This window comes from Ochotona princeps, chromosome 14 (assembly GCF_030435755.1).
Source record: "Ochotona princeps isolate mOchPri1 chromosome 14, mOchPri1.hap1, whole genome shotgun sequence".
In the NCBI taxonomy this organism is placed as follows: Eukaryota; Metazoa; Chordata; class Mammalia; order Lagomorpha; family Ochotonidae; genus Ochotona; species Ochotona princeps.
Window position 1 is genome coordinate 61,952,351 of NC_080845.1, and position 15,601 is coordinate 61,967,951.

At 46.6% G+C, this 15,601-nt stretch overlaps 1 protein-coding gene across 2 annotated transcripts in view; it reads right to left on the minus strand.

Moving 5' to 3' along the window:
* PTPDC1 (protein tyrosine phosphatase domain containing 1) overlaps positions 1-5,724 on the minus strand; it is an 82,477-nt gene extending 76,753 nt beyond the window's left edge. The window contains exon 1 of one of the 2 annotated variants that reach the window (XM_058672544.1): positions 5,613-5,724. The gene's annotated coding sequence lies outside the window, so the exon portion shown is untranslated. The remainder of the gene's footprint in view (positions 1-5,612) is intronic. The other variant, XM_058672545.1, reaches the window with a different exon arrangement.
* Between the last annotated feature and the right edge of the window lie 9,877 nt (positions 5,725-15,601).

Sequence of the window (15,601 nt, forward strand, 5' to 3'; positions counted from 1 at the left end):
GCAGGGCTACAGCAAGCAGGATATTAGGCCAAAACATCCTCTGTAGAGCAAACAGAATACAACCTCCACCCTTGTTCCTGTTCAGATAATTAGTTCCTCCCCTGTTTCAATGTAGCTGATTAGTTCCTTCCTGCTTCAGTGAAGATAATTACTCCCAGGAAACCCCTCCCTTTCTCTTCCTCCCCTAGAGAAGGTATATATATGAGGAGAAAAAATAAAGAGAGAGGCACTCTTTTCCACCAAGTACGAGTGTCCGTGTGTTTCTTGGGCCAGCAGCCCGGCATTCCCAGTCCACCCTCAGGGTTTGAGCGTCGTGTCCTGCAGGTCGGGACACAGCACTGTTTCCAATAGTGAAGTTACAGCATCAACCTACCTTTTACTTCAACAATTGAACAGTTAAGAAAAAAAAATGGTACATAAAAATACGGAATACTCTTCAACCGTAAGAGAATTCTGCAGTTTGAGGCAACATGGAGAGAATTAGAGAACGCCATACTATACAAAATAAACTGGCATAGAGAGACAAATCATTTACATGGGGAATCTTAAACACTCAAACACGTGGAAGCAGAGAGCAGGACTGCAGTTCCAGAGGCTGGGTGTGGAGGGACATGGGGAAACAAGGGGCAAATGGCAGTCTTCAGAGGAACACAGTGAAGTGACACAGTCAATAGTAGGGCATTACACACTGCCAAGCTGTTACGAGTAGGTCTCCTTGGAGGTGCTGTGGTGCAGCGGGATGCTGCTGTTGCCACCCTGGCATCCCACGTGGAGTGCCCATCATGAGTCCTGGCAGCTCCGCTTCTGATCCGGCTCTCTGCTCAAAAGCCTGGGAAGGCGGTGGATGACATCCAAATTTTCTCACCACACACACAAACACGCCCATATTCCAAGTGATGGGTGTCACTTTAATTGTTCCACACTCTATTCACCAATCATAGCATTGCTTACATCCATGAAATATACATTTACAAACTGTTCGTTTCCAATAAAATTTATTATTTTTTTAGTTTTTTATTTTTATTTTTTTTTTTAGTTTCCAATAAAATTCCAAAACTGTAAGAGACCACTGAGAAAGATGTTTTGAAAGTAATTTTCTAACAAACCATGAATTCATAACTAATTGCTACCAAAGGGAATAATCCCTAAATAAATAAATAAAAACTTTTACAAAACCTTAGAGGCTAAAGCCAGAGAATTATCAGAAATAAACACTGGATCAATTAGTTCCAAGAAATCTTTAATTATGTTCTCAGCTACTTAAATCCTCCATTTTCCTGACATGGAGACTATGCACAGTATCAACTGGGAAAAGTTTCAGAGCATTTTCTAATATTTTGTCCCATACATGTAGAATCAGATAAATATGTCTTATCATTTTATTGTTCTTATTTTTACTTATGCTGTCCAAGCATTTATCACCACCTATAATCACCTGTTGTACCTAATGACTAGCTTCTATGTAATTTCTTTGAGGTCAAGTTCCTTATCTTTTTTCACCGTTACATCATCTGTATCTCCCATAGAGCCTGGTACATAAGTGTCCATAAATCTTTGCTTAATTAACAACTGGATGATTATGCTCACAGAGCGCAAAACATGTTGAACTACTCATTGTGCCCTGAGTTTTCTCAGCAATTTTTTCTACACTGATGGTTCATTATTGATTTTTTCATAAGCAATATAGCACCCAAAAGTTCCATCTTTTTTGGAAATGAAAATACTCCTGGCTATTAATGTGGGATGATAATCTACAAATTTGCTCTAGTGTAAGAGAACCAATTTGAACGGAAAAATCACTGTGCATAACACTCTGCTAAGGCTTCCCACGTGCTGGCTCCCAGCTGTCAGGATCTTGGAGGCACTTTCCTTACTTCCTGGATGAGAAAAGGACAGACGGGACCACGGACCACAATGTGTTGGATGTGTGAGGAAAACACAGATTCTGCCTTAAATGAAACCTACTTCAGCTCATCTACCTTGTGTTGCCTCCACAGGAATGAGAAAAAGGAAACCCTGCTGTTTCAGCAGAAATATACTAAATGTACCAAATGATCCAATTAAGACTTGGGCACTAGAGTTTTATTATTCAACTGATCTTTTTGAAACAGCAAATATACAGGTGATTTAAGTCAATGCGTCTGTTGTTGAGGTTGCAGTGATATGGGAAACAACACGCAGCTAGAAAAGATTCTGAAGAAACACTGCAGGGTATATATCTTTGCACCTGCCAAGCTCAGAACAAAAAATTTCCAGTTTGGGGAGCAGTTGTGGTTTGGCAAAAGAATGCAATGTGTCTTTACGAGAGGGTGATTTAGTTTACCATCTGAATAATTTTCAGATTTCCACTAGGAATTGCAGAGTTCAACCTCATGTCTTCTAAGAATGTTCTAAATGTTGTAAACTTATTTGAATTGCAGATTTCAATCTCATGTCTTTCAAGAATTTTCTGAATGTTGTGTACTTGAACAATCTGTATGATTAGCAACACGGATATTAGTAATGAATTAGCAGCACTTGCTAGGCGTCCCTAACACAAAACCGAAAATCCAAAACTTCTTGAGCCCTGACACCATGCCACAAGCTGGAAATTCCATACATGACCCTATGTAGCAGCTCAGTCAAAACTCATGTGCCCTGAAACATAAAATCATCTTCAGGCTACAAGCATAAATGTATATGAAAAACTATTCAACTTTGTTTTCACCTGGGTTATAGCCAACACATCTCAATACGCTTTTGCAAATATCCCAACACTCAAAATCAGAAATATTTTCTTTTTTTTAAAAAAACATTTCTATTGGAAAGACAGATTTACAGAAAGAAAAAGAAACAAAGGGAAAGATCTTTCATCTGCTGGCTCATTCCCCAAGTGGTACCAACAGCAGGAACTGAGCAGATCCAAAGTCAGGAACCAGGAGCTTCCAACAACAACCATGCAGGTTCTGAAGGCTTTGGGCTGTCCTCTACTGTTTTCCCGGGCCATAAACAGGGAGCTGAATAGGAAATGGAGCAGCAGAAACACAAACTGGCACCCATATGGGATCCCCAAGCTTGAACAGGAAGGATTAGCCCCTTGAGCCACTATATCAAGCCTGGAATCATTTCTTATCTCAACCATTTCAGATAAGAGATATTCCACCTGGACCCAATGCAATGGTTCAATCGATTAATCCTCCTTCTATCAGTGCCAGGATCCCATATTGGTGCCAGTTTGTATCCCAGCTGCTCCACTTCCCATCAAGCTTCCTGCTGTGGCCCAGGAAAGCAGATGACCCAAAGCCTTGGGACACTATACCCACTTAGGGAGACCCAGAGCTTTGGGTCAGCTCAGCTCTGACCACTGCAGCCTTTGGGGAGCAAACCAAGCAGATGAAAGATATTTCTATCTTTCCTCTCCATAAATCAGCCTTTCCAATAAAAAGTAAATAGATTATAACACAGGAAGAAAGAAAAAGAGAGATGGGCCCAGCACAGTAGCCTAGTAGCTAAAGTCCTCAAGTCCTCGCCTTGCACACACCAGTGTCCCATATGGGTGCTGGTTCTAATCCCGGCAGTCCTGTTTCCCATCCAGCTCCCTGCTTGTGGCCTGGAAAAGCAGTAGAGGATGGCCCAAAGCCTTGGGACCCTGCACCTGCGTAGGAGACCTTAAAGAGGCTCTGGGCTCCTGGATACAGATTGACACAGCTCTGGCTGTTGTAGCCACTGTGGAGTGAATCAGCAGATGGAAAATCTTCTGTCTCTCCTCTGTATATCTAACTTTCCAATAAAGATAAACAAATCTTTTAATAAATAAATAAATACAAAAAAGAGAGGAAGAGAAGGATAGTCAACATTTCTAGCAACATCATAAAACATGAAAACCACGGTTAGGTTATGGAGAAACGTGGTGTTTAAACTGTTTTACTTTTCCATGATGTTTAAAAATGTAGTTTAGTACCTTTGAATTACATGTCCTTTGGTTTTTGGGGAAGCTCAGAATAGCACTGCAGGAAGATCACATAATAAAAGACAAACGGTCGGACATCTTCAAAACCATAGCTGTTAAACAGTGCACGTTCATAAGCCCTCGCTGCCCTCCACCAAGGATCTTCTACCAAGCCATGAAGATCTGAGGATGGGGTGGGAACTCGACTAGGGGAGTGGCTACTCTCAAACTGGTCCCTGGATCACCAAATGCGGACCCACCCAAGGAAGTGGTTAACATGCAGATGCTTGGGTCCAGCCCAAATCTCTGAAACCTAATTTCTGAAGTGAGGGCTGGATAATCTTTCTGAAAAGGGCCCCAAGACAGGATTCTTGTATACACGAATTTTGGATACAGGTTGGGGATTAGGAGACAAAAGAAGTTAGTGGTGGAGCCAGATTTACATTCAAATCCAGTTCTTCCATTTTTTTTTTTTTTTTTTTAAAGATTTATTTTATTTTTATTACAAAGTCAGATATACTGAGAGGAGGAGAGATAGAGAGGAAGTGGAGCTGCCGGGATTAGAACCGGCGGCCATATGGGATCAAGGCAAGGACCTTAGCCACTAGGCCACGCTGCCAAGCCCCAGTTCTTCCATTTTAACAGTTGATTGCGGCAAGTCACCCAAACCCTCTCAACTTGGCTCCTCATGAAAAAAATGGAATGACATTCTGTTGTGAATATCAAATAAAATTATGTGTGTGCGTGTGATAGCTGGTAGTAGGAAGTTTTCATATGATAAACTCTGTTCTTCGAGGTTACAGTCTATGAATGTTGGCTTGTTTTATAATATCCCAACACAGAAAACTCAAACAGGAAAATCTGCTTATCTAATGCCCTAAAAGCGAAGCTTTAGAGTTTTTAAAAATTTTTCTCCCTCTCAAAAATTTAAGACATTTTTGCTCCTAATCTGCTGTCCCCAGAAAAATGCCATGAATACACAAGAGACCTTCACAAAAATTCATCAAAAATGTATATTATGAAAAACTTCACGTGGATTGCGAAAGTTTTTGCAGCAAAATAACCATCTGTTAAATCAAGTTTCCACTGACTTCTTAGAGTTCCCTCACACAGGGTCTTTGTTCATGTTCTGTAGCTCTTTGGAAGGCCACAGGCCATTTCAGCATCTAAAATCTTTTTGTCCCTCCAAGAACATGAGCAATACCACTCGTGTTGAGAACACATAACTCCAACAAAAGTGACTCACTTAGTTAGCCAGGGTCATGTAACTAATTTAGTTGCAGAATTAGGTCTAAAATCAGAGGTCACAAACTAGCAGTCTGGAACCAGCTTGTAAAAGCTTTCCGCTTTCTCAGCCTTTGTTTTTTTTTTCTTCTTCTTCTTCTTTTCAATTATTTGCCAATATCCAAAATAGAGGTTTCACATAAAAACCCAAGTGGTCAGCTCATCATGGCAGATCAGATCACATCACATCATCGGGAGCTGAGAGGGGCTCTCTCCCCAAGACACTCCCAGCCTGACCCTAAGCGACATCTGAACGTGTGCGACCCCCAAACCCAAGGCCTTGGCGCTAAAGCCCACGCCCCTCCAGGATGCGCTACCAAGCACCCGTCATTCAACAACCAGGCAGAAATCACTACGAGCCGTGCTTCGCAGGCAGCTAAACAGTGTACGGGTTCCGAACCTCTTTTATCCTGCTCCAGACTGCGGGTCCCTCGCGCAGGCGGCTCCGCGGGACTCCAGTGCTTCTCCCACGTCCTGGGAAGGCGGGCGCGGGCGGCCAGGGCGGGCCGGGCGCGGGCGGCCAGGGCGGGCCGGGCGCGGGCACCGGACGCCGCCGTCCCCACACGCCCTCGCCGGCCGCCCGAAGCCGGCAGTCCCCGCCCGCCCCGGAGAAGCACGGTCCCGGCCCCGCCGCGGACCACGTCCTCCCTCGGCGCCTGCCCAGACCCCTCCCCGCGGCCCGGCGGCCTCCCTGGGCCCGCGCGCTAGCACGTCCCTCCGGCGCCCGCGCCAGCCAATGGTGGACACCCAAGGTGTCACGTGAATCTCGCCAGCCAACAGAGACGCGAGTCGGCCCGCTGCGAAGCCGGCCGCTCCCGGGGTTCTGGAACAGGCGCGGGTGGCCGAGCGGCGGGCTCCGAGCTTGGGGAGGCCGGGCAGCGGGCAGCGCTGGGACTGCGGGCCCCGTGCGCTGGTTCTGATGCACAGGAACCCCGTGAGGACAGAAGCAGGACCGCGTGGGCCGTGAGGCACGGCGCAGGCCGTGGCCTAGGACGGCCAGGGCGGAGCGGGTGGCTGGGTGGTGACCAGGTGTAAGCCTAAGGGGACAGCGGCCAGAACAGGGGTTGGAGTGAGAAGAAATCTGGAGATGAGTGACAAAGAATGAGGGGAGTCTAAGGGCAGCGCTGGCAGAACCAGCTCCTCCTGTCATCTTCCCTGGCCCACGGACTGCTCTTTGTGTTCCTCCTTGTCCATTCGGTCAGAACTCCCTGGTGTCTTAGCTGCCTCCAACAAGGAAAGCCACCACAGAGCAGAATTGGTGGGCGAAAGAAAGGCCCACCAAGGAACAGAGCGTCTTGGCTCACCTATCTATGTTTGGATCCCAGGACGGACTGGGTTGAATGGGAAGCACAATCAAGGGTAGAGACCGTCTGTTCACCAGAACCTGAAGAAACTTGATGTAAATGTTGGATTTCAGTCACTGGAAAGATGTACTTTATAATTACAGGAGTTGCATTTTATAGCCAAAACTTGGTATTTAAGTTGAAAGTCAGCACTAATATGGGAAACTTGGACTATGTAGACATTGTTTCTGTAATTCAACTTGACGAGTGTTTCACCAGAAATTGGAATAACATATGCAAAATCCCCGTCCAGCTTTATTTTTTAAATTTTTATTTTGGCTGATGCTTACATAGTTGATCAGGGTGGAAAGGATCCAGGGTCAGGGAAAAGTGGGTGTGATCATTGTTTCCAAGTTTTCTGTTTCTCTTTGTTGTATCTGGAGGAAGGGGAGAGACCAGGGGAGAAGCCACACCCAAGCCTCCCAACTGCCCAAGCACCTGGGGATGAGGACTGGCCACCCAGTATCAACCCAGGGTCCTGATGTAGCATGCACTCAAAGGGTTCTGCCCAGGTAGTTTCGGGTAGTTCTGAAATGTCGACCTCACCAAATCCAAGCATGAGGGAACACATTCAATGTCTATTGGCCAACATAGTCCACCTTAGAGTCTCCATTCACCGAAATATTCTCAGTCTTCGTTGGGTTGGAGTAGTTGTCCAATCTGTTCCGTTCTCCTTCCTGTGCTATGGTAATCGATGTCTTCTGAAGGCCCCAGTGCGCTGCCATAGCCTCTGTGTGGATCTGGGCCTGCTGTCCACTATTCCATCTTTTCTACTAAGGAGGACCAGTTCTTGCAAGTGGGCCCAAGGACCTGGGCCAGGTGACCCAGGCCCCACCAGACCCCACCAGACGCCCCCCCAGCCTTGTCCCCAGCCAGCTTTATTTTCATCCATATTTATTTAGCCTCCTTGGATAAGATACAAAATTTAATGTGCAGTTTTTAAAACTACAATTTTGTGTTGTGCTTTGGAATAAGTAGATGGTCTTTTGAAAAACCCTCAAAAAATAATTTTTTAAAATTTCTGGCAGTTTTAACTCCATAACAATATTCCTCAGTAGGGGGAAGAGTGATTGCTGTATGTTGTCAATGAACTCTGGTTTTCAAAATTTCTCAGTAAATTTCTCAGTAAATTTCTCTTAAAACTTTTGTGTCATCATAATACCAACACAGATAAACTCTGATTCCAAAATTTTAAATGCTTTTTAAAAAAATGTCCTTTAAAAATGTCATAGCAGTTGAAATAGTGCTTGAGATGCCTGCATCCCATACAGGAATACCTGGGCCCAAATCCCTGCTTCCTAACTCAGCTTCCTGCTAGTGTGCATCTGGGAGGCAGCAGGTGATAGTTCAAGTACTTGGCTGTCTAACATCCACATGGGAGACCTGGATGAAGCACCGGGCTCCTGCTCCTAGCCTGGCTCAGCCCTGGCTATGTCAGGTGTCTAGGGAGTCAGAGGATGAAAGTTCTCTGTCTCTTGTCTGACTTTCTCACTTTATTGCTCTGCCTTTCAAATAAAACTTTTTTAAAAGGAGATAAATTTAATTTTTAAATATATGTATATTTTAAAAAAACATCTCAAGCAGGAAAAGGACCACTGATTTGGCATAGTAGGTTAAACATGTGACATTGCCATCCCGCCATGGAACTCCAGTTCTAGTCCCAGATGCTTTGCTTGCAGTTCAGCTCCCTGCTGGCCCCATGTACATGAGCCCTTGAGACCCACATGGGAAACTTTAATGGAGCTCCAAGCCCCTGGCTTTGGCCTGGTGAATTGTTGCAACTACTAGGAAGGTGAACCAGCAAATGGAAGATCTCTTTTACCTTTTCCCTCACTGTATCACGCTGCCTTTCCAATAATAAATTTTTTAAAAGGTGATACACATAGTGATTTATCATATCTAAAGCATCTTTATGATTTTATTTAAATATTTTAATGAGAACAGATCATGCTACCTAATAATCTACTTTTAGTTAGAACATCTTTGATACCCTTGTATAGCAAATGACTACAGACTTCATGGATTGAGACACCACATATTTGCTGTTACATTTTCTGTAGATCATAAGACTCATTGGCTCTTGGCTCCAGACTGCAATCTTTTCAGAGGCTTGCTTAGGACAAGAACCACACTCAAGATAATTGGTAACCTCATCTTGCAGTTCTACACTGAGATCGCATTTCCTTGTTGACTATCAGCAGTGAATTGCTCTTTTTCAAGAAAAATAAAATTTAATTGGAAAGGTGGATTTACAGAAAGAAGAGACAGAAAGATCCTCCATCTGTTGATTCACTCCTCAGATGACCCAGCAGCCAGGGATGAGCTTATCCAAAGCCAGGAGCTACACGTGGGTGCAGGGTCCCAAGGCTTTGGGCTGTCCTCTGCTGCTTTCCCAGGTCATAAGCAGGGAGCTGGATGGGAAGTGGAGCAACAGGGACACAAATTGGTGCCCAAATGGGATCCTGGCATTTGCAGAAGGAGGATTGGCCAATTGAGCCATTATGGCAGGCCCTCTAAAGCTATTTTCTTTTTAATAAATTTGTTTGTTTATATGACAGATGTGTAGAGAAAGAGATAGGAGGAGAAACAGGGCTTTCCTCCTTTAGCTCACTTCCCAGGTGGCTGCAATGGCTAGTGCTGAACAAGGCCAAAGCCAATAGCTTTATCCATAGCTTCCACATGACTGGCAGGGGCCAAAGCACAGAGCTGGATTGAAATGGAGCAGCCATGACATGAACCTGTTCCCATATGGGCTGTCAGTGTTGCAGGTTGCAGCTTTACCTGCTACAGCACAACACAGGACCCTAGAGCCATTTTTTAAAATAACAAATTCGGGCCCAGCGGCATGGCTTAGCGGCTAAAGTCCTCGCCTTGAACGCCCCGGGATCCCATATGGGCGCTGGTTCTAGTCCCGGCAGCTCCACTTCCATCCAGCTCCCTGCTTGTGGCCTGGGAAAGCAGTCGAGGACGGCCCAAGGCTTTGGGACACTGCACCCACGTGGGAGACGTGGAGGAGGTTCCTGCTTCCCGGCATCGGATTGGCGCGCACCAGCCTGTTGTGGCTCACTTGGGGAGTGAATCATCAGGCGGAGGGTCTTTCTTTCTGTATATCTGACTTTGTAATAAAAATAAATAAATCTTTAAAAAATAACAAATTCATTTTATTTTTGATGATGTTTATATAGTTCAAAGGGATGGTCTGGTTCAGTAGCCTAGCAGCTGAAGTCCACACCTTGCATGTGCCAGGATCCTATATGGGCACCGGTTCTAATACCGGCTGCTGCACTTCCCATCCAACTCCCTGCCTGTGACCTGGGAAAGCAGGACGGCCCACAGCCTTGGGACTCTGCACCCGCATGGGAGACCCAAAAGAGGCTCCTTGCTCCTGGCTGTGGATCAGTTCAACTCCATCCATTGTGGCCACTTGGGGAGTGAACCCGCAGAAGGAAGATCTTTCTGTTATCTGCTTCTCTCTGTATATTTGCCTTTCCAGAAAAAATAAGCAAACCTTAAAAAAAAAGAAAGGGATACATGCCCATGTGAACCACCGATTAGGGTGCAGAGAGTTGAGGAGTGGGAGAAAGTGAATGAGACAATGCCTCCAGTCTCCTTTTTCTTCTGGTATCTGGGGAATGTAGAGAGAGCAGGCAAAGTCACATCAGTTCCCAGGATATGGGGAAGGTCACCCGATGTCATCTGAGGGTCCTCAGTGCAGAGCAGTAGAGCATGTTCTGAAGATACTGACCAAAGGTTGTGATAGTTCTGAGATGCTGTGGATTTCATTGCTCCAAGGGTGAGGCAATCCTTCCGAGGTCCACTGGCTGACACAGTCCACCTTAGAGACTTGATTTACCCAAGAGAGTTTTCAACTTTGTTCTGCTATCCAGGGCACTACGAACTGGATGTCATGTCCACCTTGAGCATCTGGCCATGCTCGCCGTTGCACAGGCCTCAGCAATCCTGGAGACCCAGTTCTGACACATTCACTCAACAGACCACACATGTGTGATTTTCACTGTGGTTGGAATTCTGAGTCCAGTGACCAGCTGGGGGGATCCCCAAAGAAACCTTGCCAGAGGTGACCCAAACCTGCCTCCTGCGTGTGCCAGCCAGTGTGAGGTCTGGCTCAGTCCATCAGTCACATCAGCCTACACACACACAAATGGTGGTTGCAGTCACCTGGTCTGTTCTGACCCTAGCCCCATCTCATAGGCAAACCAATGGATGCTGAGGCCCAGCCTAACTCTTCCCTCCACACTTTGCCTTCACATACACCAGTAGAACTGCAGCCTAGTCAGAGCGACCTCCAATAACCCCCACCAGGCCTGCCCCCAGCCCTGGTTCCTGTGCATGCTGGTATGTGCAGCAGACTGGTGCAGTCCGTCCCACATCCCGTTCAGCTCTCCTATACATCAGTGAGCATTGGAACCTAGCTCCACCCAGCCAGCCCCACTATCCAGCCCACACTCATGCTGGTGGGTGCAACTTCCTATCAAATCAGGTCTGCCCCCAACACTGATTGTCATGCTCACCAGTGGGAGCTGCAGCCCATCAGAGAGATGCCCACAGTTTCCCACCTGGGCCCACTCCCAGTTCTGAATCTTGTACTTTCCAGGTGGTTCTGCACTCTAGCTTGACAGGATTTGCTCCCCAGTCCCAGCACTTGCCAGCTGATGCTGTGGCAAAGCCCAAACAACCTGCACTTATTCTGGCTCATGCCTGTACCAGTGGATATGGTCACTTAGCCCAGTCTGGCTCTCCCCCTTAAGCCAGCTCACGTGCAGGCCAACAGATATTTTAGCCCTGCCCAGCCTGGTCTGCCCCAGGTCCTAGCTCATGCTCACCAGCAGGAGCAGTGCCCCAGCAGGTGAGCCCCCACTTCTCCCCTACTGAGCTCACCCTCATCCTGGTTCTTATGTGTGCTGGTGGGAACTACAACCCAGACTGGCATGCCTCTCCTCACCTCAGGATCTACTAGCAGATGCTGCAGCCTGGCTCTGCCCAGCCTGATCCCAGTTCCAGTTCATGCTGGTGGATGCTACAGTCTATCCCATCCCAGCCAGTCTCCATTCCAGACCCTAAAGTGAACTAGTTAGTGTTATAGCCCAACCTGGTCTAGCCTGCACCCTGTCCTGGTTCTCACATCTGCCAGTGGGTGTTATGAACTGGCCCAGCCTGGCGTGTCCCTAGACCTGACCCACACGTGTGCCAGTGAGTACTGTTACATGGCCTTGCCTGGACTATTCCCAGCCGTGGTTCTTGTGCTCACCTGTAGGGACTGCACCCTGTCAGGAGTTCTCCGAGCCCCTCTATCAGATCACTTCCCAGTCACAGCTCTCGTGATCACTTCTGGGTACTTGGCCCAACCTGACTTGGCCCATCTCTTGTCCTGGAAGGAACAGTGGTATTGCCCAACTGATCCACACCCATTCCAGCTCTTACAGCCCAGCCACCCCCAGACCCAACTTTCATGTGGTTCAGCATGTGCAGAACCTAGCCTAGTCTGTCCTCCCTACCTCTTACAGGCACCCGCAGGTGCTAGAGCCTAGCCCAGTCTGGCACACTCCAGACTCAGTCCACACCCATGCTGAGGGATGCTGCAGTCATAGCCAGTTCAGTTCCCTTTCCCCATTCCAGCTGTCATGCTCGCCAGTGGGAACCGCAGCCCAGCAGGGATGTCCCGTTAGTTCCCCAACCAAGCTAGCTCCCAGCCACAGATTTTGCACATAGCAGTGGTTGCTCTGACCCAGCCCGGCATAACCCATCCCCCAGCTTGGCCTTTGCCATCAGATGCTACAGTCTAGCCCTGTCCAGTCTACCCCCACCCCTGGTTTTCATGCAGATCAGTCGGTGTGATAGCCTAGCCTAGCTCAGCATGGCTCACACCCCATCCTGGCTCCCACACATGCCAGTGTGTTATGGTTTGGCTTGGCCCTACCCAGTCTACCCTCTACAGAGCCAAGTCATACACCTGCTAACAGATGAAGCAGCCCTGCTCTGCCTAACCAACACCCAGCCCTAACTCATATGCTCACCAGCAGGAGCTACAGCCCACCAGGAGAGTTCCCCAAGTTCCCCTAACAGGCTCACTCCAAGGCCCAGATCTCACACAGGCCAGCAGGTGCTAGGTCCTCACTCGGAGGTCTGCTCCCCAGAGTTGGCCTTTGTGTACACTGGTGGATGTTCATGGGTGTGCCTGGGGGTGCTATAGCCTGGAATAGCCCAGCTTGTTCCCAATCTCAGTGCCCATGAATGAGTGTTAGTAAGTTCCATGGTCGTGCCTAGCTCAGCCCATCACTACCTCCAGCCCTTGAGCAAGCCAGTAGGTATGGCACTCCCACAGGGGTGAGCCCATGAGCTGGTTAGTGTCATGGCCCAACCTAATATGATTCACCCCTGCCCCAACACTCACTAATGGATACTGTGGTCCAGTCCTGCCGGGTAGGCAGCTCAGTCATGGCTTTTGTGTGTATCATGAGGCAGTAGTTGATACTGGCAATCTCAGCTCAGGTCTCCCATGTGGGTAAGTATATTGGTTTGGCCCCAAAAGGCCCTCTGGTTTCCCTCCTCTAAACCACCTGGTCTCACCCCCTGACCCTGTCTGATGGCTTGCTGGCATCTGCCTTCCACATATCTTAAGAAAAAAGAAAAGAAAAGAAAAGAAAAGAAAAGAAAAGAAAAGAAAAGAAAAGAAAAGAAAAGAAAAGAAAAGAAGGAAAGAAAGAGAGAGGGAGAGAGGGGAAGGAAGGAAGGAAGGAAGAAGGAAGGAAGGAAAGAGAAAGAGAAAGAAAAGAAAGAAAGAAAAAGAAAGAAAGAAAGAAAGGAAGGAAGGAAGAAAGAAAGAAAGAAAGAAAGAAAGAAAGAAAGAAAGAAAGAAAGAAAGAAAGAAAGAAAGAAAGAAAGAAAGAAAGAAAGAAAAGAGAGAAAGGAAGAAAGAAAAGAGAGAAAGAAAGAGTGACTATGCTGGCACATTAGTTTAGTTGACCATTCCCGGGTCCCCGCAGCTATTAGCTGCTTTTCTCCAAGAAGTGTAACGCTTGCCTAGGTACAGTGCAACCTAGACCATTGCCTACAGCCCTATATTTGTAATGAGTAATCTGATGCTGCATGTTTTTAGAAAACAGAGCCCAAGCCAACGCTGTAGAAACTCTTCTTCATCTTTCCATTCTCTAAATACTTTTTCTCCACAGAAGTGTCTACCTGTTCCTAAAATGTTATAGAAATGTGTCACTTACACTGTAATAATATATGAGAGGATTTAGTAATGAAACTGACAACAGGAAATAAGGTTAGCAGGATCAACCTGGAGGACTCATGACTAAACAAAGCCCTGAATTAGGAAGACAAGATGATCCTTCAACAACACAATTACTTTTTTTAAAAATTTATTTCTTTTTAATTTTTATTACAAAGTCAGATATACTGAGAGGAGGAGAGATAGAGAGGAAGTGGAGCTGCCGGGATTAGAACCAGCGGCCATATGGGATCAAGGCGAGGACCTTAGCCACTAGGCCACGCTGCCGAGCCCCCACAATTACTTTTAACAGTAATGCTATTCACAGGCAGACACTGTGGATTAGTAGGTTAAACCTCCACCTGGATGCTGGCATGCCATATAGGCACTGGTTTGTGTCCTGGCTGCACCATTTCTGATCTAACTCTCTCCTTATGGCCTGGGAAAGCATTGGAGGATGACTGAAATCCTTGGGCCCATGCACCCATGTGGGAGACCCACAACTCTCTTGGCTCCTGCCTTCTGAGCAGCTCAGCTCCAGCCTTTTGTAGCCATGTGGAGAGTGAACCAATAGATGGAAGATTCTCATTCATTCTTTCTCTCTCCTCTCTTCTCTCTCCTCTCTCCCTCTCTCCCAATCTCCATCCTTCTCTCTGTGATTCTGCCTCTGCCTTTCAAACAAAAATATATTTTTTAAAGTAATACTATTTGGGCCAGGACATTAGGCTGCTGATGACCAGGTTGAGTCATCAATTAGCACCGATGGGCAACTGAATACAGAGTCAGGGAGTAGTAGGAGACTCTGGCCTGGCTGGTGTGTAAGGCAAGTCTCTGAGCTCTACCCTTCTCTTGTGAAGTTCGGAAAAAGATTCTGATAACCAGAATGACACGGGGACATCTGTGAACCTGATGTTTCTTTTTTTAAAAGTTGTATTTATGTTGATCAGAAAGGCAGATTTTGCAGGGAAAAGGAGAGACAGAAAGATCTTTCATCCACTGTTCCACTCCCCAAATATCCACAGTTGTCAGAGCTGAGCCGACTCAAAGCCAGGAGCCAGGAACCTCTTCCAGGCATCCCCTGTCGGTGCAGGGTCTCAAGGCTCTGGGCCACAGGCAGGGAGCTGTGATGGAAATGGAGCAGCCAGAACATGCATCGGTACTTGAAGGTGAAGACTAGCCAATTAAACCATGGCACCAGCTCCAAACCCGGTGTTTCTTAAAAGGTGACTATATGAAATTAAAAAAATGGAAGCAGACATCAAATTCAAACGCTGCAACTCATTTGCCTGTGATGCCCTGTGAGCTCCTGATTCATATTCATTTCCTTCTCTTTGCTCCCAACTGTCCAACCCCCATCATCCAGCACCATGACCAGCATAGCACTTAGTGAATGTCTGATTTCAAGTTTGAAGAAGGGAGTGTATAGATAATCCAAGTGAGAGTTTTGTTACACACTAATGACTTTAGTTAGCTGTCTATTTGTTGCATATCTATTCCATATTAGTCACTTGGCATGCTGTGTTTATTTAATCTTCTTGGTAGCTCTACAAAGTATAATTTTTGATGTTTCCACTCTATGTGGGAAGAAACAGTCTTGGAGAAATAAAAGGAATCGGTTGCCCAGTCAGAAGGTGAAGAAAGGGCAGGCATTTTGGAGAAGCCGATAAGCCACTGCTTGGGATGTCCGCATCTCCTACTGAAGTGCCAGTTTGAGTCTTAACTACTGCTCTTCCTTTCTACCTCCCTGCTATGCTGACTCATCTGGGGAGTAAATCAGCAAATGGATGATTCCTTTTCTCTCTCTCTCTCTCT